Consider the following 27,062-nt stretch of genomic DNA (forward strand, 5'->3'; position numbering starts at 1 on the left):
GTCCAGGAATATCAGCATTCCTGGTCTGTCATTCAAGTGGGTTAACAGAGTTGTAATACATTCCACTGTGCCAACCCCTCTTCTATAGGCATACATATCATGGTGCAGTTTAGGCATTTTCCACTCCAGTCTGTTGAGTGCCATTCTGTCAGCCGTCTTGGCTGCACAGCTTTGGAGAGATGGGCCTGGGATTAGCTGGATCTTTTGAGTTTTGGGATCGGCACTGTCTGCTTTATTCAAAGCTGTAGGTCTAGTTTGAGAAGTCCAGGCTAAATTAATTAACCTTAGGTATGCAGCGTCTCCCTCTGGGCCGAGGTTTCTAATAATTTTATAGGTTATTTTGTCGGCTCCAGGGGATGTATCCATGGAGTTTTTCTAAGCCCGATTGAGCTCATCCAGTGTGAAGGGGGCATTAGTGTCAGACTTCTTCACATGCTGTAAGGATTCTGTGCCACCATTCTTCCTCTAGTCCGGTCTGTACTGCTAATACATCTGGTGGAAGTTGATTGCTGGCTGCTCTCTCTGCAAACCTGGTTGCCAGTACTTCAGATGGAGGCGGAGGTGGGGTGGGTAGGTCTAACTTAAGATCAATTTGGACCCCGTAGTGGTCGCTTGTGAGTGTGGGCTCAACTGACCATATTGCTGCATCTCTTAGGGAGGCTGAAACGAAGGTTAGGTCTAATCTGCCTCCTTGGATGTGGGTAGGTTCATTCTTGTTTAGGATTAGGATTTGTATTTCTGGAAGCTGGTCTAGTAGATGTGCAATGTGAATGCCGGCTTCATTTGTTGTGTTAGAGCCCAGTGCCTATCGATGATGGGCATTAAAATCTCCACAAATGATTGTGTTTGTTGTTGTCGCGTGTCCATTTAACACAGAGATCTATTTTGGCATGTGGAGACCTGTACACATTAAACACTTCAAGTTTGTCGTGTCTTAGCTCAATGGTTACTCCCATTACCTCTGTCCCTGCTCCACAATCGGGTGGGCTGGTTATGGACTTGGAGATCAGGTCACATTTTACATAGATTGCACATCCCCTGGATTGCCCATTGATCCATGGAAGGAAGAAGCCTCGATAGCCTGAGATTTTAGGTTCTAATCCGGCTCGAAGCAAGCTCTCCTGTAGTATCAGGATGTCTATGCCCTTGGTTGCTGCTATGCATTGCAAGTGTTGCAATTTAGTGCGCAGTCCTTGCGCATTCCATTGCAGGATCTTTAGACCTCTAGGTTCTTGGAATTTGCTGATAATTCCGTGGTATCCATGGAGTCTGATGAACATGCCATGGAAGTTGCAATTGGTGTATAGGTTCTTAGTGGACCTGAAACTGACTCATCAATGTCGCTTTCCGACGAGCTGGACTCTGTTTTTTAGGGGGGGGGGGGGTGTCTCCTGCCCTGCTGTCTTGAAGGTGAGGATATTACATTTTCGAATTTCTTGAGCTTGAGCTCGTCTTTAGAGTCTCTGTGGTTTGCTTGATTCCATGTGATGACAGCAGACTTTCGATCAACTCTGTGACCAAAGTTTTGAGCATTGGCCAGAGAGCGTCCAGTTCTGTGGGAGCACTATTTAATGTTGTGCAGGTTTGGGGCCTAGTAGCTTTTAGACCTTTCTCAGTGGTAACTTTGACACTGGAATTGTTACTCCTATTGACCCCAGTGTGCTTACTGGATGAAATGGGAGGGCGACTGCTTTGAACATGATTCTTGTGTCCTCCATCTTTCTTTTTGTCCTGTACAGAGGTCTTCACACCCTTCACCATGGCCGATGGTGAAGGGCCGTGTGCCCCCTCTTCCTGAATGGGTAGACCCCACGCAGTTTTAGTGGGCAGAGGAGCTGGTATCAGTTTTGGTGGGGGCTTCGGCTCTGCTGTAGGCGTGGTGGGGTTCATTTGAAGCCTTTTGAGCCTTTCAGGGCATTTCAAGTTCCAGGCGTGATGTGCCTTGGAGCAATTTGGGCACTTTGCCTGAACAGGGTGGTTTGCCTTGTGTTTATCAATGCATATTTTTGTCATGGGGCTGGCTGCAGACTCCGCACCTCACTGGGCGTTGGCAGCCATCTTTGTGATGCCCAAATCTCTGACATCTAAAGCATCTTAGGGGCTCTGGGGTGTAAGGCCTGTGTTGGAACACGCCCCAGATTCCAAGGTCAAGTTTCTCCGGGATCCGTCCTCTTACTATGAGGAGGACTTGTCGGGTTTTCTGTTTTGTGGTACATGGCATCCCTCTGCTGACACCACATAGTTCAGCTTTTCGAGATGGTCAAGGGCCATATGCAAGGGATAGTGGAGGACAATGATTTTTCGTATTTTATCCTCTGGTTTGAGTTCCTCACATTTTGTGTAATTTTTCAGAATCGTAGCGGCCGACTCGTCTTTAGGCCTCAATGTATTCTCCTCTGAGATTAGGTTTTGCTCTGATCTGGAGCTGGGGGTACTCTTTTTCCAGATCCACTACAGTAGCGTATGAAGACTTGCCTTCGGTATGCTGCACTTTGAAGATTGGAAGCGTAGATCTAGTCTGAGGCGCTGGGAGAGCTGGAGAAGCTGGAGAGATTAATGGGCGATGGGTCGTCATGGAGTGGCTTGTCCTGTTTGCCTTATTCACGTGATGCCACTCGCCGTCACTTTCAGAACTTGTATCCATTATCGATGGTCTTTTCCTACACTGAGCAGCATTGCTGGATCGATTATAATTCAATTGGAATTCCATGATGAAATTCAAATGATCACGTCTGGTGAGTGAAGGTGATGCTCTGTGCTACTGGAGACAAAGTCAGCATGGAGTTGGCTCACTGGGTGAACTGAGAGTAAGGACATTCTGCTGCATTGTATTCTGGTGGGATATGTGTAGTAGTGGGATATGTGCCAATGACCGGCAATTTTGATTTTTCCTCATGCCGGTCATTGGCACATGGGTTTTCAAACTTTTTTCTCCATGCCAAGACTTGGCCGTGTATTTTTCGTTACCCCAGTGACCCATGCACAGACATAGCCAATGGTCAATGACGTCATCGGGTAGCCAGTCTTCAACTTGCCTGGGGGTAGATTTGGAGGATTCTGCTGCATTGCCAGATTTTCTGCAACTTGATGTGAGTGTAATTGACTGATGTTTATTTGGGGAAGTTGTTTTACCCTTTAATCGACTATTATTTTCTATTTCTGAAGGCTCGCAAGAGGCTTTAACTTCCTCATTTGCTCGTCGTTTGTTTATGATGGAATGTAAACCTTTGGTGATGCCCTGTACTGTCAGGATGGTGTTATGTTGATGTGCGTATAATTCATCTAGTATATCGCTGGACAATTTTCGTTGAAGGACTACTTTGGTCATCCATTCACTAGTAGTTATATCAACCTTAAGACTGAATGTTCTTAGTAGTGATTCAAACTCCATGCTGAAGGATTGTAATGAGTCAGCAGTCTGATCAGGTTGAGGTAAATCCAGCAATTGTAGTACTAGATGTATGACAGTTTTCTCATTGCCAGCATTATTCCTTGGAAGCTGGACTGGGAAATTAGTGCTGTCGCTATTTTCATTTACATTTTCTACTACTGATTCAGCTTCACCTCTAATTTCAGTTTGGAGGCATGTTAACTTAGTGGCCTCAGGTATTGGGTTTTCAGAATCCAGAGACTGTGGATAAATTGTCTGAGAACTGCTTAATTTCTGGTGGTATAATATTGGGTGAAGCTGTAGTGGGTGAAGCTTTATCCTCGTTGGTTAAAGGATCTAATCTGGCTTGACATTTATTCTCAAAGATCCAGATCATCCATAACATTATCTACTTTATTTGATGTACTGGCTATTTGTTCTGATTCAATTATCCTGTTAAATGTTCCAACCTGGCTTGGGTTTCTTCTTCATATTGTGCTAGGTCAGACAGGAATGGTTCCACATCTTCAACTACTATGTCGTCGTCGTCGTGGACCTGATTTTGGTAAGATTTCCTATTTGCTTTCAATATATGCAATTGGGGTTGAATCTGTAACAGTGGTATTTTCAACCGACGATAATTACAGGCTCATAAAACAATTGATCATACTGGTCGAGATCTCTTGTCAGTTGACGTTTACTTGCTACTAAAGCACGCTTTGCTTTCTGTGGATTAGTCATGGTGAGTTGTTAATTGGATAGTACTAGCTCATAAATTGTGAGCAAGTACTGATGGTAGCCTTGGGTAAAATTCTGCACTCACTAGGCGATAATCCTACCTCTGCTAGAAGTTTGCACTTAAAATTAATACATTATATATATACAATCATGCACACTAATGATTTGAGTGATAAACCAGTGTCACTGGACGTACCTTTAGGCTAGCTCTTCAATATCACCCTAGGATGGTATTAGCATTAATTAATCACTCAAAGGTGTAATGATCATAAGTAAATTATTATATATACACAACTGAACTCGAGCTGGTAACAATTACACCCAAAATAGGGTCTGCACCATTCATTAATGGTGCTAGGTTGTTTAATATAGTACAACTAGACTATGGTAATAATGAGACTAGTATGAACAATAAATAGTTCAACTAGTCAATGGTAATAGGGGACTAAGTTATCTATAAACACTAGTCAATGTATATCCTACCCTGGTGTGGGTTGGCAATTGAGCATTTATTATATTGAGAACACTAGTGCAATTTATATTAAATAATTCTCTATTTTGGAGAAATAATATACACAATTATTGATAATAGCCTCTTAATTGCCTTTATGAAACTTCTAATATTATCTGGAAGTATTAAATATTATTAGTGACCTCGCGAAATTAACTCCACAAAATTCGTGGATAATCTCTCGCGAAATTAACACCACGAAATCCATGAACAATCTCGCGAGGACACAGCCACTAATTTGGCTGGCTACAATATAAGCGCTGTCATTTCACAGAAATAATACGCCACCAAATCTGTGGGTGACCATAAAACCGCTGATGAGGCTGGACTGAGCTGAGGGGGGTCGTGAGCTCTTCGAGGCTACGCTGCCGGTCTTTGACTGGCTTCGTATTGTTATTGTATAAATCGCACTGCACTAGTACCAGTATATTTAATGAATTCACTGGTTAACTGGTTCATCCGGTACGAAGATGACCAAATAATGTCATCCAGCTCGAAGATGACCAAATAATGTGGGAACCGACCTGTGAGATTGATGTATATTTAATTTATATGAATTTATATAGAATTTATATTTACGTTAATTTATATATTTCGATAGCAATTTGTAGGATGTTAAGTGGACTGTATTTCTGCAATAATCTCACAAATCGATCCTTACACATTAGGGAGGGGGGTTATATTAAATTTATATATATGCAGCCAAACTACAGTATTAACTACATATATTAGTATACATTAAGGAGGTTCCTTATCTTATTGTACAGCAGGCTTAGTCCACCAGATATAACTAGGATGTAGACACCAAATTATCCTCGTTTGAGGCTAGCTTCCATCACCCAGTAACTGATGTATCAAGTCTTGCTTCCTCTTCTTGTTCCTGTCAAAGGGCGCTAGCTGTAAAGCCAGAATCCTAATATATAACAGCTATATCAGAGAAAACACTGTATAATAGATAATAAGGACCAAGGCTTGATTACCTTTATTGAGTCGATCATTTGTGTTCTCACCTGTTCGCCCAATATTTACCTAACATTAATGGCCAAAAACGATTAGATAAACGGGTTTCGGAAAGACACTTCCCTTGTTTGTTGACAGCGTGTTGATGATGGCAGAACTTTGGTCTCCATAACACTTCTTCCAAGAGAATTTATAGGAGCTGTACTCGCTCCAACGACTCTGGTCTTGACAACAATGGCTGACCTCTTCCTCCTCACTGACGCCTCCCTCACTTTGTAGAGATATCAGTAACTAATAAAAGGGGTCACATTTACTTTATTTTGATACTGATAATTAAGTTAATTCAAATAAAATGTTTTTCATGATGTAAAAAGTCCAAAGACTAATGTATTTAAGAATAATTCCCAACACAATAGCTGGTGAATTTATAATAGTATGTGGCAATGATATCCCGTTTTCTATTGACGGAAAATTCCACTACAAGCTACATTTTCTATGAGTTAACTTGTGTATACAATGTAGCAGCAATATTATCTGCAAATTGTATGTAATATTATTAAATGGTGTCGGATTTTCTGACAAGCCCAGTAGTGGAGGGTTGAGCTGTGAAGAAGCTCGAATGTGAAGCCAATGAGTACCCACTGAGGCTACCAGAAAATGGAGTGGTTTGAAGGGTGCACCCACCAGTGGAGGACAACTGGTGAGGGAGTGACGTCATCGGAGACAGCAGTAGAAGTTCTTCAGAGATGCGGGCCAGGAGAAGCTCTTCCCCTCGGATGATAAGTCAGCTGTTAATAATGATACTTTTCATGTTCGATGGCATTTGCTCAGTGATTTAAAAAAAAACTCGTTCAGGGTCATTACGTTAACCCCATCGTTGAAATAAAATATTTGTTAATGTGTGTTTGTCCGATTATTATGGGACTTGTTTTAAAATGCACGCCAACGTTTTCCCATTCTCTGTACACCCTACGAGGCATCACCCCGCCTCGTGGGTAGCCACCCAAGTAGGAGTCTCAGTATCTTAGTGATCATACTCGTGACTGCAGTACTGTACCCATGTCTAAACGTGTACAGTTTCCTGAATTTTCCTCACGTTATTTATTACTGCCTTTATAAACTCTGTAAATTTATTCTATGATGGAAAGTGATCAAGAACATATAAAATCCATTTCGAAATTTGTTGGAAAAAACACATTATGGAAAAGCTAGCGAGCGTTTGAAAGAAGTATGATCTCGTGAAACACACACCAAAAAAACTCAGACTGTAGTTGCTGAATTTTCAGGCAGTGACCTTGACACTGCAGAAAGTGAGTGATCCTTTTCCTTGCCGTATCTTGCGATGGTTTATGGGCTCAACATCTGTGGCCCGGTCCTCGACCAGGCCTCCTCGTTGCTGGACTGGTCAACCAGGCTGCTGGACGCAGCTGCTCGCAGCATGCATGAATGAATCACAGCCTGGGTGATCAGGTATCCTTAGGTGCTTATCACATGAACATAGCAGCCGTAGCAGCTGTAATGAGGGATGGAACTTATTTCTTGAACACAGTGAGGAGTCGGCTAATTATGCCCCTTATGTGTAGTGGAAGCATGTTGGTCTCAGGCCTCTAATGTTGATAGTCCTCTCCGAATATCTAATGCAACTCTGCTTTTCAACTGAGGTATTCTGCAATGATTTCTGGTAAAGTGGTGTTATTTGTGTGTGGCCGTTTGGGACCAGCCCCTCTAATATTTTTAATGTGTAAATTGTGTTGTTGAAAGTAAAGTGGTTGAAACTGAAACAGCAGGTGAGGATAATACAAAATGAATAGTGATTTTGATGCGGCTATCGATCAACCCGTCCTAAAGTTCATTCCATCCACTGGTCTACCCCACAGACGCATTCATTAATTTTAACATGCTGTTCATTCACGACAGGAATTTTCTTAAATATTAATAAATAGTATAATATATTAACATACTGTACTTGTATAGGTTAGGTGTTTAGGTTCCGTTGGCTATTATTTGAATTTGTAGTTCATGAGTAAAGCATTTACAGTGTTGAAGTTCGAATAAAATTCGTCAGTAAAGCACTTATTCCAGAAGTGTCCGAACGTCATCAGCGAGTCGTGTGTAAAAAAAAAAAACTTATTCATAAACGGTGTTCTGCGGGTGCATGGAATCACTCTTGGGTCTTGGTTTGGAGGACGGGATGTATCGATACAGCCCCACGTGCAAGTGCTTCATTTACCACTAGAACCCCCACATACCAGTTCTAGTGAAGTCTGGTCTACTGACAACACTACATCATTTGTTCAGTTTTACTGGACCACCAAGCTTGACTGTCCCAGCACCAACCACTCCTCTGGGATTTATTCAGTTAATTATTATGAGAGGTCTATTGAAATATTTGGCATATAAAATTTGTATGCATCACAAAGCATGTTAAATGCTTCTACCCAAGCAAAGAATGAGTGGGAAGAAGTGAATGTAAAAGTGCTTGCCAGATATTTGCGACTTCAAAGCAATATGTAACGACGGCTAAGAATTTTCATAATCAAAACAATGCCATTCCCAAAGACAATCCACACGTTCCATTACTGTTCTAACTTCAATATCTAAAAAACACATTCAGAACATGCTACATTCCTCAGAAACTTTTGTCTGGATGAAGGCACAATGAATAAGCTGGGGCCTCTATCTTTCAAAGATTTTAATCCAAATAAACCTGATAAGTATGAAGTAAAGCTGTACATGCTAGCTGAATCAGACTGGTTACGTCTTTGGTTTTGAAGTATATGCAGAAATTGAGAAGACAATAATTCAAAGGGTTATGAGTTTGATTATACCACTGAGGAGCAAAGGTTACCATTTATATATGGATAACTGCTATAACTCGCTTCAACTTACGGAACAGCTGCTTGAACAAGGTGTATGCACCTAAGGTACTCTCAGATTACTGCGTGGTGCACCCAAAGATCTTCAACTAGAAGCAAAGAGGAAACAGTATTAATGAGAATCCGTAAAAGCTGTGATGAGTGTTCCAACCTATGCCGTGGGTGTTCACACGCACACGCCCTAGTCAACTAGGCTGCAACATGGTATAGGGTTGCAACCTGGAGCTCTACTTAACACAAGTATTTCCTGAGGCTTCTACTGAAGCCAGACCAGGAGTTTCACATAATCCCCCTCCCATGCACTCTGGCTCTGTCATCCAGGAATGTTCTACCTCTGACTCCTCCTTTAATACAAAGTAATCACACTACCGTGACTGCATCAATGAGAAAATTCGTACGATCCGTACTCAGGGTTCGAACCAGGGCCTGTACGTTGGGAACACGCACTGCATATGTTCCATCCCTCATTATGGCTGCTACAGACTTGATCATTGATGCAGTCACGTTAGTAGTTACTGTGTAGAGTATTATGTTGAGTCCTTTCCACTGGTACGTTAATGACGACTTTCAAGGAAAGTAAAGATCTTGTGGGGTTTTTTCACTGTAAGAACGATGAGTTCGTTGCAAGATATAAAGGACTGTGGTTGGGAGACATTGAGATATTTGGCTCAATATCTCTGCGAGTTTATAAATTGGTGTGGGGATCTGCAAAATTAAATGCCTAAGAGCTTAGCCAGGTTTGTGAGTCTTCACATTACCCGTGTCATATGGTAACGTGATTCAAAATAAACTTTAAAATTTTAAGCCTTCAATCTGTTTGCAGCATCTATGAGGGAGTTCACAAGATTTTCAAGATTTTCTGTTGACGCTGTCCTTAGACCAAGTACATCCAGCGGTTAACCCCAAGGATGTATTCAGCTATTTTAACATTCTGTTCATTAAAAAAAAAACTATTTTTCTCGTATATAAATAATTTTCGTTATATATTGGCAAACTGCATATTTAGACGTGATAGGTGTTTAGGTTTTGTTGGCGATTATTTGTATTTGTGCTGCTTAGGTGAAGCCTTTGTTTGCCCGAAACGTTTTGCATAGTAGTGACTTAATATATTGTGTAACTCCTGTCCCTACAAGTTGTACATTTTTACTTTATTTGATCATACATTCTTGTGAATAAAATTTTATTATTTACCGCGTTCAAATTCGTACAAAAGTAGTCAGCGAAGCACCTGTTAAAGAAGTGCTCAAATGTCATCAGATGAATCGTCCGACTCACGGTGAATAACTTTTTCATTCATAAACAGGGTTTGTCAGGTGCACGGAATGGACTTTGGCTGTTGTTAATGAGGACTGGCTACACTGTTGGGTCTCTTGTAATAACATTAAATTCCAATGTCTTGTAGGACAACTCTAACTTTCTCAAAACACACAGCAGTTGAGTGTGACGCAAGTAGCGCACTTGTCAGCCCTCGTCACTATTAATACCAATGTTAATACCAATGTTATTGGTATTAAGTCCTTAGCTGCTGGGTTTAATTGAGGTGTTAGAAGATCAGGCGTGTGACGGTGTCGTTTTTTTCTTACTTTTTACTATAATTTATATTTATGTATCATGCATCCCATACCAATCCTATGGGCAGTGGTGGAAATGGTTAGAGGCACATAATTTGTTCATGAACTGAACCCCATAGTTAAGCGAAGCAACAGACAATCTTGTGAGGTTAGTTACTCGATTATTATTACATACACATTGTCACGTGATAAGGTACTGCAGTAACAAGGAGACAGAATTTGTTTTTGCAGCGATGGGGTAGATCCCCCTCCCCCCTTCCGGGCGGCAGAGTGAAAACAAAGTTGTGGACATGTTAGGTTGGGGCACAAGTTGATGCCCTGAGGCTTTCCCCGAGTCTTGGGGGGAGGGGGTAGCCCCTGACTAGGAGGGAGGGAGGGGGGGTAAGCCCCTGACTAGGAGGGGGAGAAGGGGGGGCGGGTAAGCCCCTGACAAGGAGGGGAGGGGGGGGGCAGCCCCTGACTAGGAGGGGAGGGGGGTTGTAAGCCCCTGACATGGAGGGGGGTAGCCCTGGCCCTTCCCCATCCCCACGGTCATTACACTGAGCTCCATTTTTCTGTAATGTTCTGTGAATGCCCTTGGGAATATAATGTTCTGTGAATGCCCTTGGGAATATAATGTTCTGTGAATGCCCTTGGGAATATAATGTTCTGTGAATGCCCTTGGGAATATAATGTTCTGTGAATGCCCTGGGGAATATAATGTTCTGTGAATGCCCTGGGGAATATAATCACGTCTCTAGCTATGTCGTATGCATGTATAACAAAGCTATAGTGACAACAAAAACTGTAGTATAGCTAAATAAACATAGCCCAGGTGAATGGAATATAGTACGGCTAGCAGTGCCAATAAGCGGGTCAAATAAATAGGGCAAGAATCGCATTTATTTATCGGTTCCACAACTTTTTGTGCAAGTCACCCCCGCTATAGTTCCCGTTTTTCTTAGTCAATTACGGAAAAAACGGAGAAGCAGGAACATCCCAGTCCATCCACCCGTTTGTCAAAGAGAAAGAAAAGATTGACATAAAAATATATATATATATATATATATATATATATATATATATATATATATATATATATACATATATATATATATATATATATATATATATATATATATATATATATATATAATATATATAATATATATATATATATATATAATTGGTAATCAGGCCAGTTTCAAATGACTAGTTCATCTGAAAAATATACTGGGTGCACGGGTGCCTTTTAAAAACACACGTATTATTTCTGTGGAGGCGGTCGCCTATGGGTTATAGGACAACCGACCACGTGGTAACCAACATGCACAGAAATGTGTATAAATATATGGAAGACAGTTGCTCACCTCGAGCTGAAGTCTTCTACGGGCGGGCTGAAGCAATGCTACGACTTCTCAGGGGCGAGGATGGGCGAGGTCCAATCGTAACTAGCCAATACTGGTGCGGAATAACCACAGATCAGGGGGCGTCGTTCACAGGTGTATCTGCCCTCGGGTGCGGTTCTCGCCTGCCCTCGGGTGCGGTTCTCGCCTGCCCTCGGGTGCGGTTCTCGCCTGCCCTCGGGTGCGGTTCTCGCCTGCCCTCGGGTGCGGTTCTCGCCTGCCCTCGGGTGCGGTTCTCGTGTAACACGGGTTTGGGTTCCTCTCTTTACTTCTCTTCTTTCTTTACCCTCTACCCGTATTCTTACTTTTTATTCTCTACCAAGGGACTCCAAAACTTTTACCAAAGCCAACTCCACACCACGTGGTCCTAAGACGATTGACCGACTTAGGATTCTACAACCAGTATGACGTGACCTAGGCCTTGAGCAAAACCCTAGAGTCGCCTCTACGCTGCCACCACCAGACCAGTAACACAAGAGCAATGATCGAGGTCTGGATCGATCACGCTAATTAATCAACCTAGGGGCTTGATCCCCACTATAACCGATGACCTTGAGAGTGGAATAAATTACACGGTAATGATAATTCCGATTCGATGTTAGAATCGGCGCCCAATCCAACTTTACCTCGTGTGGACCACGTGACCAGGACAAGTTTACACATAAAACACATGGAAATAATGAAATGCAAAATATTAACAAATTTAATTTATTAAAAGAAAACTAAAACAAAATCTAAATATGTTCACTCCCTGTCACTTTAACACTCCCTACTTGACCTGAGTGGCAAATGAGAAGACTATCCCTATAATTAACAATAGCAACTATACCTTGGGCGACCAGCTCTAGATGTTGGGCTGGTCTTGGGAAAAGGTAAGATGTTTGACCTCTTATCCCAGCTGCTCGGCAGATCACACTGATCTCTTCCTTGTCTGGTCTACCCCAGACAGAGTATTGTATCCTTCCGCCTAGTCAAAGTTCTACCCAGTTACTAGCAAGGTTTAAGTTATAACAATTAACCTCTGTTGTACTTAATTGATCCAGACTGGTTGAATTATTTTACTGAAATTAAATTACACAACCATCTAACGGCAGAACTGTTCCCGATCCCCCAAAAATGGATAATTGAACTTTGAGAAATAGTAGACCTGTCAACCCTGCTGACCTATGACCGCCGGTCACTCCGCCTTACAAGTTAGATCTGATTCGTGACGTCACTGATGGTGACTTAAACTCAATAATTAGAATACTCTTGATATTGTATCCAGTACTATTATACAATACAATTTTAATGCAAAATGAATAAAGGCTAATTTTCTCTAAATTACTGAATACTATAGGATGGTTCATTATACGCAGCTATGAACAAAGCGTCGGTTATTTCCACCGCGAATTCCCCTGGGGGTCAGGTCACCATGCGGGCTCAGCGTCCCATTCTCTTTTGTCGATAACCCACTCTGGATAATTCTTACAACCAGCCTAGTTTGTTACACTCGCCTGCCCTCGGGTGCGGTTCTCGCCTGCCCTCGGGTGCGGTTCTCGCCTGCCCTCGGGTGCGGTTCTCGCCTGCCCTCGGGTGCGGTTCTCGCCTGCCCTCGGGTGCGGTTCTCGCCTGCCCTCGGGTGCGGTTCTCGCCTGCCCTCGGGTGCGGTTCTCGCCTGCCCTCGGGTGCGGTTCTCGCCTGCCCTCGGGTGCGGTTCTCGCCTGCCCTCGGGTGCGGTTCTCGCCTGCCCTCGGGTGCGGTTCTCGCCTGCCCTCGGGTGCGGTTCTCGCCTGCCCTCGGGTGCGGTTCTCGCCTGCCCTCGGGTGCGGTTCTCGCCTGCCCTCGGGTGCGGTTCTCGCCTGCCCTCGGGTGCGGTTCTCGCCTGCCCTCGGGTGCGGTTCTCGCCTGCCCTCAAGTGCGGTTCTCGCCTGCCCTCGGGTGCGGTTCTCGCCTGCCCTCGGGTGCGGTTCTCGCCTGCCCTCGGGTGCGGTTCTCGCCTGCCCTCGGGTGCGGTTCTCGCCTGCCCTCGGGTGCGGTTCTCGCCTGCCCTCGGGTGCGGTTCTCGCCTGCCCTCGGGTGCGGTTCTCGCCTGCCCTCGGGTGCGGTTCTCGCCTGCCCTCGGGTGCGGTTCTCGCCTGCCCTCGGGTGCGGTTCTCGCCTGCCCTCGGGTGCGGTTCTCGCCTGCCCTCGGGTGCGGTTCTCGCCTGCCCTCAGACGTGTTCGGGGGGAGATGTGTACAGTCATTGCGCAGGGCTGCCGTCCACCAATCAGGAGCACCTTGCATGAGATATATTCCCGCTGGCGGGCACTTTGAATGTGGTTCCCTCCACATTTCTCAATTGCAATATTGCAGGTGTTTCCAAACATATGGAATAAGTTTATTTTTTATTAAGAGGAAAGATCATTATTCATTTATTACCAGAAAGTTATTCATTATGCTTCTGTATTAAACCCCATGTACATTTCCTACCAGCCAAATTACAGAAAATGTAATTTTTAATTTTATCTTTAATGTTACAAATACTACGATAATAAATGGGGGCGACAAAACTATTTTTCGGCTGACACCTGAGAGATAGTAATGTTTCATACATAATGGGGGTTTACAAGCCCACTGTTGATGTTTCCCATGAAGTCAAGCTTGTAATAAAGCCGCAGCCCGCAGTAACATGTCAGAGACCCTGCAGATAAGACAAATAGAACCCTGGGAATATTTATAAAAGCGTAAGCAATATATCACAAGGTGTTTTTCTGCAGCTGTAACTAGCTCGTTAGGCCTCATTTAGATTATGAAGTTGTTTTGGTATAGATACTATAGAACGCGTCATGCATAGAATGACAATGCGCCCCCGGTGAGCATAAGTGTTAACACTTTCGCTCGTTTTCGCTCGTTGTGCGAGCTCCAATGATTTCCACGAATTAGAAACTTTTCATGTGGAAAAAGATTGTTAAAGCTTAATATACATTATCTAGAAAGGCGAAGAGTCAGGGGTGGCCCTGATTGAAGTGTACAAGTTAAACTACGTTTGAGACAAAGTACATCTCACAGGGATAGAGTAGCTTAGGCTATTTCTCTCCTCCCACCCTAAGTGTACAAGCGGAAGAACGGGCATAACAAGGTTAACGTATAAAATAATACGATGCGAAACAGTGGATGAAAATTAGATAAGTTTAGATTTAGGAAAGACCTGGATAAATACTGGTTTGGTAACAGGGTTGTTGGTTTGTGGAACAAATTACCGGGTAACATAATAGATGTAGGGTTCCTTGATTGTTTCAAGCGTTGGTTAGACGTATATGAATGTCTGTGTGAATATAAATATAAGCTGAATTTGAGGGCCAATATCTTTGATTTTTATGTTCTTAAAGCAGACGCGAATTGTTTTACCAAGCGTTTCAACCGTTAACAGGAGCTGCCCTTAATGTCCAAATATGTTATCTACTGTTCTGATGCTAGAAAGAATAATAATGGCAGAAGTAAATAATAATAATCACGAAATATTGGAACCAAATTAGGCCATTTTCGAACAAGAAAAAATAATAAATTATGGTTGTGAATTAGGTTGTAGATTAATGATACAAATTCAGGGCAATGTTGGTTAGCAACCAAAGTGTCCACTCGAATATTGCATCCCATTTTAACGTCAAAATTCCTAAGAGCAATTTGGTTCATCGTTTTCTCCGTCGTGGCAACTCTAGAAAACGGGTTGAATTAACCTGCGTGTGACTCTTGAAGTGATTCAAGTGTATGTTAGTGTTTCTTTATTATTGTTTTCAAGTTCATTATAAACAAACTACCAAGACTGGATGTGTTGATCAGAGGCTGCTTCAGCGTCTATGTATTTCATTATGTCCTTCTCATTGTAAATATCAAATAAGACTGCTCAGCCTTAGGGAAGCTTAATTTTAAGAAGCGCCTTCATACATTACTTTCCAACACACAATGGTGGTTCATTGGTTTAAGAGGCGAGAACACATGGCTTCTCTGCAAGATATGAAATTACATGCGGAATTTGGCAAATGAGTCACACGTTATTAAAACATGTTTTATTTCATATTATTATTTAAATAGTTTATATCTCTATAAATAAAAATGGAAATGTTCGTTTGTTCAAAATCGCTAATCTCCGAAAGTTCTTCACCGATTGCTTCGAAATTCTGACACACGTTCTATTCGAATATGCACATGTTTTTATATACCTACTACATAGATGCCACACCTGTGACAGATAAAATGTGTTTTTTTTCTCAAAAACAACGCCATCTGTTGAACGTAATAGCATCACATTTGAAATACTAAATTTAATTTTCATAGATTTCGATTTATTTTAATTTGTATTGAATTAGTTTGTGTGACATTGTGTTGGAATTGAGCTGTTGTTTACCGTACCGTTCATTTCGTGTGTAAGTATAGATGCCACACCTGTGACAGGTAATTTTTTTTAAGTGCCATCTGTTGCACGAAAGAGCCATCCACACTATGCTATATATATTACGATTCCATTTCATTGTTTCCGATTGCAATGATAAATTAAATTTTCAAAGATTGTTTTATTTTAATTTTGATTTAATTATTGTGACATTGCATTGGAATTTAGCTGTTTTTTTTTTTACCCTACCATTCATTTTGTGTGTAAGTATAGATGCCACACCTGTAATAGGTAAAAATATGCATGTTTTTTTTTAAACAGCGCCATCTGTTGCACATAAGGGCAACTCGAGCTATACTAAATGTTACGATTCTATTCCAATGTTTCCAATTTCATTAATAAATTGAGTTTTCATTACTTTAGAATTGTTTTCATTTTGATTTAATTATTTTGTGACATTGCGATGGAATTGAGCTTTGTTGTTTACCATACCGTTCATTTAATGTGTAGTTTATTTTTGTAATTAAAATTTTTTCAATGCATTTTGAATTGTTTTTCTTATCAGTGATGGGAACATCAGATCATTTAATGTTCCCAATTTTCTGATGAACATCAGATCATATGGGAATGCATCGGACGAGGGAGTTGGGAATGGTGAGGGGGACGAGGGAATGGGAGTGGGGGATAGTACTGAGGACGACGGGACAGGGGGAGAGGGTAATGGTGGGGAAAACGAGGGGACGGAGGAGCTGGGGATGGTGGGGACGAGGGGACAGGGAAATGGAGAATGGTGGGAAGGTCAAGGGGAGGGGACAGGAGAGTAGGGGATGGTGTGGAGGACAAGGGAATAGGGGAGGGGGAAATGATAGGGAGGACGAGGGGACAAGGGAGTAGGAGATTGTGGAGAGGTCGAAGAGATGAAAGAGGCGGAATAGTGGGGAGGACTGGGAGACGGGGGAAAGGTTGCTGTAGCTCGGCAACACACATGCATTGCTGAGCCACAGCAACGCGTGGCAGGGTACAGCTAGTTAAACAATAAAATTACAACTTGGAATATCTGAGATTTCTATTTTTAGGGTTTTTAATATATTTAGACATGAATTAGAGTAATTCTCTGGGATTGTGCGAGCGGCCTCGAACGCCCGTAGCGTCTAGATGTGACACCAGCTACATTGACATTTCACGTGTAAGGTGTTCGTTATTGTCGTAAAGTTGACGAACATTATTTGTTAGTGTTTGAGTTTGTCATGCCGGGGCACTACATCTTGAGCTTCACTACATATCCCAATTCTCCATCACTTAAGAAGTCTGGGATATCAACAGTGATGTCATTGATTGAACGTTTGTGTCTGGCTGTCAAATATTTTGCCTCGAAGTTGAGCATCATGAGGGAGTCGCCTTCCTCTATGATCACTGATGGTATGTCAAGTCATGTCATGGGTTAACTTAATGTGTTAACGAACGTTTCTGATGAACGGTTTGCTTTAAGCATGTTGAGCATCTGGATGGGGTCAGTATCCTTCACGACCTCTGGTGGTACATCTAGCAAGTTGGACAGCGCGGGGCAGAAATTCTTTCTTCGCTTTTAAATGTTCCGGAAATAGATTTTGAAGTTCTAAAGGCAAACTGAGATTTCGTTTAATTATTCTGTGCTCTTTCCTAGAAGGTTTCCTTGGGCATAAACGAATTCCAGTTAACACTTTCTTCAGGATCCCGAGGCTCATGTTTTCCATAGATGTAAACCTTCATAACTGCAGTCGCCATCACTACAGAAATGCAGCATAATCTCCACATTTTTCCAGTAGTAAAGTGATGCACTCGAACTCTGACGATGATTTACTGATCTAGCTGCACTGTTCTAAATAACAAAGCGTCGCTTCCATTAATGTCCGAAGGTGGAAAATGGTCAGATGGGTAATTGAAGACTTGGGAACAGTAGGTCCTATGGTGACCAAATGGATCGATTGATTGATAAAGATTAAGCCACCCAAAAGGTGGCGCGGGCATGAACAGCCCGAAAGTGCAGGCTCTTTGGAGCCATTACCAGTAGCTGCAACTGGAGATCTGTAAATGGGGGTGTGTGTGTGGTTTTTTTTTTTTTTTTTTGGTGGGGAGGGGGCGGCGGTCACGGAGGGCAAGTAATACCATTTATAGAGCTGGCGAGTTAATGAAGGCCTCTAGGTCTTCTGTGTTTTCTTAGTCTTGCTGCTAGTTGACATGGCTGTGTTGTCATTGGAGTTCGGTGATGTGGCCTCCATGAGATGATCTTGCACGCACTAGGGGAAGTGTCGTGGCAATGGAGCTCTTAATGAAATTTCCTCGTCTGAGGAGTCCGTGGCGTAGTTTGTGGTTGGTGGTTTTGGTCTCGTAGCATGAGGTTAAGGTTGGCTCTGAAGTCGACGAGTTGTGATAGAAGCTGGTTCGGTAACGTCGGTGGTGTTTGTAGTCGGAGAGAGCACGTCTGCGAGCGTTTCTGCGGAGATGGTGATGGAGGTAGCTTTTGGGGCTGGAATGGAAGATGCTGTTTGTGCAGCCTGGGTCTTTAGTGGAGCTGACGTCTGAGTTGATATCGACCTAGCAGTCGACCTTGTGGAAATCCCGGGTGTGATAGGGGAGGTTGGGAGACTTGCATCAGGGGCTATCATGGGGTCCAGGCCATTGTCTAGGTACAGCACATTTAGTTCTCTGATGAAACGGTGGTTGTCGGTCCGCATTGGCATATGGTACTGCCTGTAGAGGCTGGCTTGACTGGTAGGAGGAACCACTGTTTGGTAAGATTGGGAATCTTCTGGTTGGTTGGTAAGAGCTGAGGTGTTGTTATAGCATCAGAGGCTCTGGTGGTGGGGTTGAGAAGGCTGGATTTCTTAGTTTCAACCTGGGCCTTGATTTTTTCCTGTCTGCCGGGAAAGCGGTGTGAAATTGCAGGTTAATTGCCGTTGCAGAGAAGGCAGAGATGGGTTGTCGATTTACAGATCCAGTGGTTGGTCCGGCTGATAAAGGCTATTCGGTCGGCGATGTACTGATGTGGGAAAACACGAAATGGTGCACTTTGCTAAGTGTGCAATAATTTTTTTTCCACACAGAGAACAATATTCTCACTTTCTTGACAAAGGCCGATGGGTGTAATCAGACGGCTTCTTTTAAGATCTTAAAGACGTCGCTTTTGGTAAAAGTATGGCCGTCCATGGGGCGAGTCCTGACTTAAGCATTTGTGGAGCATAGTTGTTGGTAAAACCCCCTCAACGGGTCGTATTGGCAATGGATGTCTTGTGAAGTTAGTCAGGATTGCTGGTGTGGACCGTGTGTGTTTGTGTGTGTGTGTTGTGTGTGTGTGTTGTGTGTGTGTGTGTGTTGTGTGTGTGTGTTGTGTGTGTGTTTTGTGTGTGTGTGTGTTTTGTGTGTGTGTGTGTTTTGTGTGTGTGTGTGTTTTGTGTGTTTTGTGTGTTGTGTGTGTTGTGTGTGTTGTGTGTGTTGTGTGTGTGTGTGTTGTGTGTGTGTTGTGTGTGTTGTGTTGTGTGTGTGTGTTGTGTTGTGTGTGTGTGTGTGTTTTGTGTGTGTTGTGTGTGTTGTGTGTGTTGTGTGTGTTGTGTGTGTTGTGTGTGTGTGTGTGTGTTGTGTGTGTGTGTGTGTTGTGTGTGTTGTGTTGTGTGTGTGTGTTGTGTGTGTGTGTGTTTTGTGTGTGTGTGTGTTTTGTGTGTGTTGTGTGTTTTGTGTGTGTGTTGTGTGTTTTGTGTGTGTTTTGTGTGTGTGTTGTGTGTTTTGTGTGTGTGTTGTGTGTTGTGTGTGTGTGTTGTGTGTGTGTGTTTTGTGTGTTGTGTGTTTGTGTGTGTGTGTGTTGTGTACTCACCTAGTTGTACTCACCTAGTTGTACTCACCTAGTTGTGTTTGCGGGGGTTGAGCTCTGGCTCTTTGGTCCCGCCTCTCAACCGTCAATCAACAGGTGTACAGATTCCTGAGCCTATCGGGCTCTGTCATATCTACACTTGAAACTGTGTATGGAGCCAGCCTCCACCACATCACCCCCTAATGCATTCCATTTGTCAACCACTCTGACACTAAAAAAGTTCTTTCTAATATCTCTGTGGCTCATTTGGGCACTCAGTTTCCACCTGTGTCCCCTTGTGCGTATTCCCCTTGTGTTAAATAGACTGTCTTTATCTACCCTATCAATCCCCTTCAGAATCTTGAATGTGGTGATCATGTCCCCCCTAACTCTTCTGTCTTCCAGCGAAGTGAGGTTTAATTCCCGTAGTCTCCTCGTAGCTCATACCCCTCAGCTCGGGTACTAGTCTGGTGGCAAACCTTTGAACCTTTTCCAGTTTAGTCTTATCCTTGATTAGATATGGACTCCATGCTGGGGCTGCATACTCCAGGATTGGCCTGACATATGTGGTATACAAAGTTCTGAATGATTCTTTACACAAGTTTCTGAATGCCGTTCGTATGTTGGCCAGCCTGGCATATGCCGCTGATGTTATCCGCTTGATATGTGCTGCAGGAGACAGGTCTGGCGTGATATCAACCCCCAAGTCTTTTTCCTTCTCTGACTCCTGAAGAATTTCCTCTCCCAGATGATACCTTGTATCTGGCCTCCTGCTCCCTACACCTATCTTCATTACATTACATTTGGTTGGGTTAAACTCTAACAACCATTTGTTCGACCATTCCTTCAGCTTGTCTAGGTCTTCTTGAAGCCTCAAACAGTCCTCTTCTGTTTTAATCCTTCTCATAATTTTAGCATCGTCCGCAAACATTGAGAGAAATGAATCGATACCCTCCGGGAGATCATTTACATATATCAGAAACAAGATAGGACCGAGTACAGAGCCCTGTGGGACTCCACTGGTGACTTCACGCCAATGGTGTGTTGTGTGTTGTGTGTTGTGTTGTGTGTGTGTGTGTGTGTTGTGTGTGTGTGTGTGTGTGTGTGTGTGTGTGTGTGTGTGTGTGTGTGTGTTGTGTGTGTGTGTGTGTGTGTGTTGTGTGTGTGTGTTGTGTGTGTGTGTGTGTGTTGTGTTGTGTGTGTTGTGTTGTGTTGTGTGTGTTGTGTTGTGTGTGTTGTGTTGTGTGTGTTGTGTGTGCGTGTGTGTGTGTGTGTGTGTTGTGTGTGTGTGGTGGTGAGGTGGACCAAATGAATTAATTGATGAATATTAAGCTACCCAAGAGATGGCACGGGGCATGAATAACCCGTAAATGGTTGATTTTTTGTTTAGTAAAAGTATTGTGTGCTGAGTTCGCATCTAATAGTCAGGCTGCTATCGCAGGGGAGGATACTGTTTGACAGTATTTGAGGGTGTCCAGCTGCTGAGCACCTCTTTTGACCAGAAGAGTGGCAGTGTTGATGGCTTCAGGGTGGTTACTGCAAGATTCAGGGACTCTTAAAGCTCTAATAAGGTCGTTGGTTGCTTCACATTCCTGGAGATAGTGAAGCAGGGGCTTTTCTGTGATTGGCAAAAGATGCATTCCCTCAGTCTGGGTTAACCAATCTCCCAGTTGCATCTGTAACCTAGACATATTCTATATAACCGAACTGTTTTTTTCCCCTGAAGATTCCTTTTGGGGTATTTAACCGTTTTAACTTGGTGGCCTGAAGATACCATATTGCAGAGGGCGGACCTTCTGCTACTCGGTTGTAGATGGGCTTTGTTGAGATGTGAGAGTTTTTTGGTAATGGTGTTTTTTTTATGTATTCTAGGTAGGGTTGGATTGTTTTATTAATCTCTGGATAACTAGTTGCCAATTTAGCAATTTCATCGCCTTTCTCATGTAATGGGATTCCAACATGGGATGGGATCCAGTTTAGGGTTATGTTGAGTCTTTTTTCCTTTAGCTACTGCTCCAAGATACAAAATGGTGGTTATTATTTCCACGTTGTCTTTCTACCACGTTTTTTCCTAATATATGAAGTGCAGCTTTTGAGTCTACATGATTACAGTGTTTTGTGCAATCACACACGCGTATGCCTTTTGTATGGCAAACATTTCAGTTTGGGTTAAAGATACTGGTCCTTCCAGTCTCCAATAGGCCTGTTCGCTGACCATGCAAAAAGCAGCACCATCACTCTCATATTGTGTCAACCGATCCGTCTGTGAAGACGTGAGTAGCTCCTGCTACTGCTATGCTGCTCATTTGATTTTCTACGATGCACCTTATGATTGTTGGATCATAGGCAGCTTTTTTCATTGGAAGACTTTTTTCCCGTAAGACATTATAGGTTCTATTACTATTTTGAAGGTAGGCTACATGGAGCTTGATAGCTGAGAGGACATCGCTTCGGATTCGTATTCCTGAGGTTCCAGGTTCGATCCCTGGTGGAGGGGGAAACAAATGGGCAGTTTCTTTTACCCTGATGCAACTGTTAGCTAGCAGTAAATAGGTGCCTGGGAGTTACAGCTGCTACGGGCTGCTTCCTGGGGTGTGTAACAAAAAGGATGCCTGGCCGAGAACCGGGCCGCAGGGATGCCAAGCCCCGAAATCATCTCATGGTAAGGCTTCTCCCACGATGGGCATCAAGTGAAGTTTGGGTGTAGGTGATCACCTCCTCTATCAAGAATCGTGCTTTTTAATTGTCGTTTAAAAATTTTCCCGCTCTGGCAGCCCAAGAGTTTCCATTGTTTTGTCGAAGTCCAACCACCAAGGCCTGTCTTGCTGGGACTGGATCAAGGGAATAAATTATCTTGCAGCTGTTTAATCGCAGCTGTTCTTTGATATTTTCTTTCTCGAAGAGAGGGCAAAACTAGTTTCCAGTCATAGTTTCAAGCCTGGTCGACAGGGGGCTCCCAGGGCAGCTCTCATAGCATTGTTTTTGGCTACTTCAAGCTTTTTCCACTTTTGATTAGATTGAGTGCAGATGCGGCATAGTCGATCAGTGACCTGACTTCCTGTACATAGTATGTGCGAAAGACTTGCAGATTGGCTTCTCCAGAGAGGGAGGTTAGCGACCTGAGGATTGCCGTCCGGGCCGCAGTGTTCTCTCAAGTAGACCTCAGCATTAAAATTTGTGTCCAGGATTATTCCTAGATACTGATAAGTGTCCACCCATTCAATTCGTTGACCCTGTACTGTGAATGGGATGTTGGGCGTCAGTATTTTTATGGGCATGGCTTTTTTCTTGGTGGGGTCGAGTTTGATACCAATCTGCTCTACGTTTTCATTGATACAGTCTAAGCATTTGGGTGCAAGGGGCGCCGCATCCCTTCCGTTATGATAGCAAAGTCGTCTGCATAATTTAGCAGCCTGCAGTGTTGGAGTTTCAGCCTCATTATTCTTTGCATTAAACAGTTGAAAAGAAAGGTGCTGAGAATGCATCCTTGCGGTGTACCATATTCATGTATTTTCGTGAAATACAAATTTCACTCTTGCTTCTCTGAGACAGTTTTTGGTCCAGGAGAGAAGGTTGCCTTTGACCTCTTTGTTGCTGAGACGGCAGAGAATAGCTGGGGCGCGAGCCAGTTCAAAGGCTTTCTCGAGGTCCAGGAATATCAGCATTCCTGGTTTATCATTCTTGTGGGCTAACAGTTGTAGTAAATTCCACTGTGCCAACTCTTATAGGCATACATGTCCTGGTGCGTGTTCAAGGACATGGTTTAGGCATGTTCCAATCAAGTCTGTTGCGTGCCATTCTGTCAGCCGTCTTGGCTGCAAAGGTTTGGAGTGAGAGAGAAGGGCCTTGGATTAGCTGGATCTTTGGGTTTTGTGATCGGCACTGTCTGCCCTATTCAAAGCTGTAGGTTTAGTTTTAGAAGTCCAGGCTGAATTAATTAACCTAAGGTATGCAGCATTTCCTTCTTGGCCAAGGTATTTAATTATATTATAGCTTGTCTCCAGGGGGGGATGAATCTTCGTAGTTTTTCTTAGCCTTAGTTTTTCTTCTCAGTTAGCCCCACTGAGCTCATCCAGTGTGAAAGGGGTATTAGTATTAGACTTCTGCACATGCTGTACGGATTCTGTCGCCTTTCGTCTTCTAATTCTGTCTGCACTGCTAGTTCATCTGATGGAAGCTGGTTACTGGCTGCTCTTTCAGCAAATTTGGTGCCTAGTACCAAGTGGTGAAGATGCGAACAAGCTTGAATGGTCCCCAAGCGCACATACAATAGAAAACTCCAAACCCCATAAGTGACTCGAACCTATGCAGCCATGAGGCACAGAGGAGCTATGCAACTGGCGAACACAGTACCTTAACCACTCGACCATCCGGGACCGTACAAAAGACGATGGTAGCCTTGGCTATTTAGCCCACCGTCCCGACGGCACTTAGTGGTGAACTTGGGCATAATTATTTTTTTCAAATCACCTCATTCTCGTGGGGCCACGTGATCAACATAATGAAGTGATTTGATGAAATAACTATGACCAAGCTCACCACCAAGTGGTGAAGATTTGTTCAGTAGACCAGACCGGATTTGTGTTGGGAAGTTACATCAACAATGTTGACACTCACGTCTCTCAGAACTGTAGTGGGGTACAGCCCGAAATATGGTGGTAATATTAGAATAGCAAAAATGATGTATTTAGCGTATATAAGATCTCTGATAGACTATCATGCACCAGCTTTGGTCCTGCAAAATGGCAAAAGTATTGATAGACTGGAAAAAATGCAAAATGAAGCACTCAGAATTATACTTGGCTATCCTATAACTACCAAAGTTCTCAACATGCTGAAATAATTCAATATACTTCGCATAAGATTTAGAATATTTGTAATTAATCATATAATGGGACTAAAGCTTCTGTGTGATAACAAAAACATTGTGTCAGTTGCATTGTTAAAACATATACGAAATTGAACTAGCGAGTCTAAAGGGATTCAAAGAACTGCCACTCATATTAAAAAGATTGGACTGCACGATGTATATATAGATGAAAGAGTACAGCACTTCCTTCCACCCTGGCAGATAATACCTTTTGACATCCTGACCCCTGCATACCCCACCTTAGAAACTAATCACAAACAACACTCGTGCTCAGCTTGCTGCTAAATTAAGCACCATAGAACACATTCACAATATACAAGCTGAAAACAACATAGCACAGACTATATACACTGACGGATCACTCAATACAGCTACAGGGAGGGCAGGGAGTGCTGTTATTGCTCATCAGCCCGATGGCAGCACAATTCAAAGGAATATCCGAATTAGTAATTGGGCATCCTTGCATCCACAATGTAAGCCGAGTTGGTAGCAATGCTGGTAGCACTCGAAATTATTGACAACACTGAAGTAGACAGCTTAATTATTTCCGACTCCCTTCTTCACTACGAGCAATAAACAGTTTGCAATCAAGTAATAACGTGCTTGTCTTGGAAGCTAGACGTAGATATATAAGAATACTTAGCAAGAGGGTAAATATAAAAATGTTGTAGATTCCTTCTCACATTGGCCTGCAGGAACATAACAAAGTTGACGCCCTTGCTAAGGCTGCAGTAAATAAAGACAATATTGAACGGAATCTTGAATTATCAAATAGGTCCCTTAAAAGTGTCATTAGACGAGAACTCCTAGATGGATTTGAAGAAAGTAGAACAGTGCAAACTGGAACTAGCAGGTCCATTGTTCATCACAATGAAATGTGTGAAGTAAAACATGTGTATGGGACAAGTAACAAAGTCAGTAGACTAACAGATGTTGTCACAGCTCGTATAAGACTTGGCTAAAAGTATCTCTGGCAGTTCGGCTTGTATAGGGATCTAGATGAAGTAAAGTGTAAAGTGTGTGGACAAAAACAGGGACACACACTCAAACACTATATCTTGGATTGTAGTAAAATTGAGTCATTTAGAGATAAATCTAAGCTCACTCTGTATGATATGGCAACCTATCTTATTACCGTGGATAAACTACCTGAAATCCTTGCACTGTATCCACATTTCTCTTCCAGTAGATGAACGACATATGAGATTCAGAAACAAGTAGTATATTGTGATTCGCTCACTGGCCGCCAGGGGGCCAGGACGTGCTCGTTTGACCTGCCAGTTGTCGCCTGGTGCTGAGTGGAGGCGGGTGTGGCTTGTGGTGTGGTGCGCCCGCTGGCCGGAGGGCCCGGCTGGTGGTATGGTGGTTGGTGGTGTGTCCCGCGTACGGCGGGTGGACACGGCGTGCCTCGCGTACGGCAGGTGGACACGGCGTGCCTTGACTTCTTGGGGGATGTGGACTGGGCGATTGTGGAAGTTGCTGTCGTCGATGTGCTTCAAGTGGATGTCCAGGATTTGATAGGGCTGGAAAAGCTTTCCCCTACGCGAGTGGCGATGACCTTCTGCAGGAGCTCGCTGTACAAGGAGTTTGTGGTGCGTTGGGCTGGCCACTCGGTTCCAGTCACCGACACGGCTGTGTCTGTGGCCGTTTCGGATCCCTGGGGGGCCGTGCAGTACGTGAGTGTGCATGGTGTCCCGGTGACGTTCTCTGAGGATGAGCTGCAGGTTGTGTTTGGGAAGTATGGAGTGGTGCAGTTTCATCGTTTCAACCATCTGCGCACAGGTCGGCTGAGCGGGCTGCGTATGGGTATTCGTACGCTAGGTATGAAGATTACGTCACCGGTACCGTCTCGTCTTCTGTATCGTGGGCTCTCGCTCAGAGTATTTTATCAGGGACAGACTCGCACTTGTTTCCGGTGTGGTGCTGAGGGCCATGTGGCAGCGAGCTGTGATGCTCCTCGAGCTGAGGCTCCCTCCGTTTTCTTGGAGGGTGACTTCCCCCCTTTGGAGACGCGGGGGGCTTCCTCATCGCCTTCTCGCCCTGGCGTGGTGCCTGGGGTGGTTCCTGCGGCGGGTTCAGCAAGTGCTCCCTCTGTCCCTGTTTGGTCGGGACAAAGTACGTCTGCTTCCCCGGTGTGCTCTGTGGGAACGGGAGCTCCTGCCTCGGGGGTTCCTCGTTCGGTGGTGGCGGAGGTGCATCCGCGGCCGGAGGCTTCTGTGCGGTCCTCGGCTGCTGCTGTTGGTGTGGTGCCTGCTTCCCCTGCTGAAGATTGTCTGCTGCCCGGGGATGCTGGGGTGGTGGGGTGTGTGTCCTCCTCCCTGCCCTCTGGCTCTGCGTCGACTCCCTCGTCGTCTACGAAGGTCGCCTTGTCCAGTGGTTCGTCAGCTGCGATTGCCTCGGCGTCCGTGGTGGATGCCCCCTGTGAGCTGGAGTGTGCTCTCCCGCTGTCTGGACCTGCTCCTTCTGCTCCGGTCTCCGGGCGTGGTGGTAAGCTGTGGCCCCATGCTGTGGAGGTTGCTGCTGTGTGTGTCCGTGCTGCTTCAGCTTTGGGCCCGCCCGCGTCGGGTTCTTCTGGAGCGCCCCTTGCTGGGGGTCGTTGTACCGAC

This window comes from Procambarus clarkii, chromosome 12, assembly GCF_040958095.1.
Source record: "Procambarus clarkii isolate CNS0578487 chromosome 12, FALCON_Pclarkii_2.0, whole genome shotgun sequence".
Lineage (NCBI taxonomy): Eukaryota > Metazoa > Arthropoda > Malacostraca > Decapoda > Cambaridae > Procambarus > Procambarus clarkii.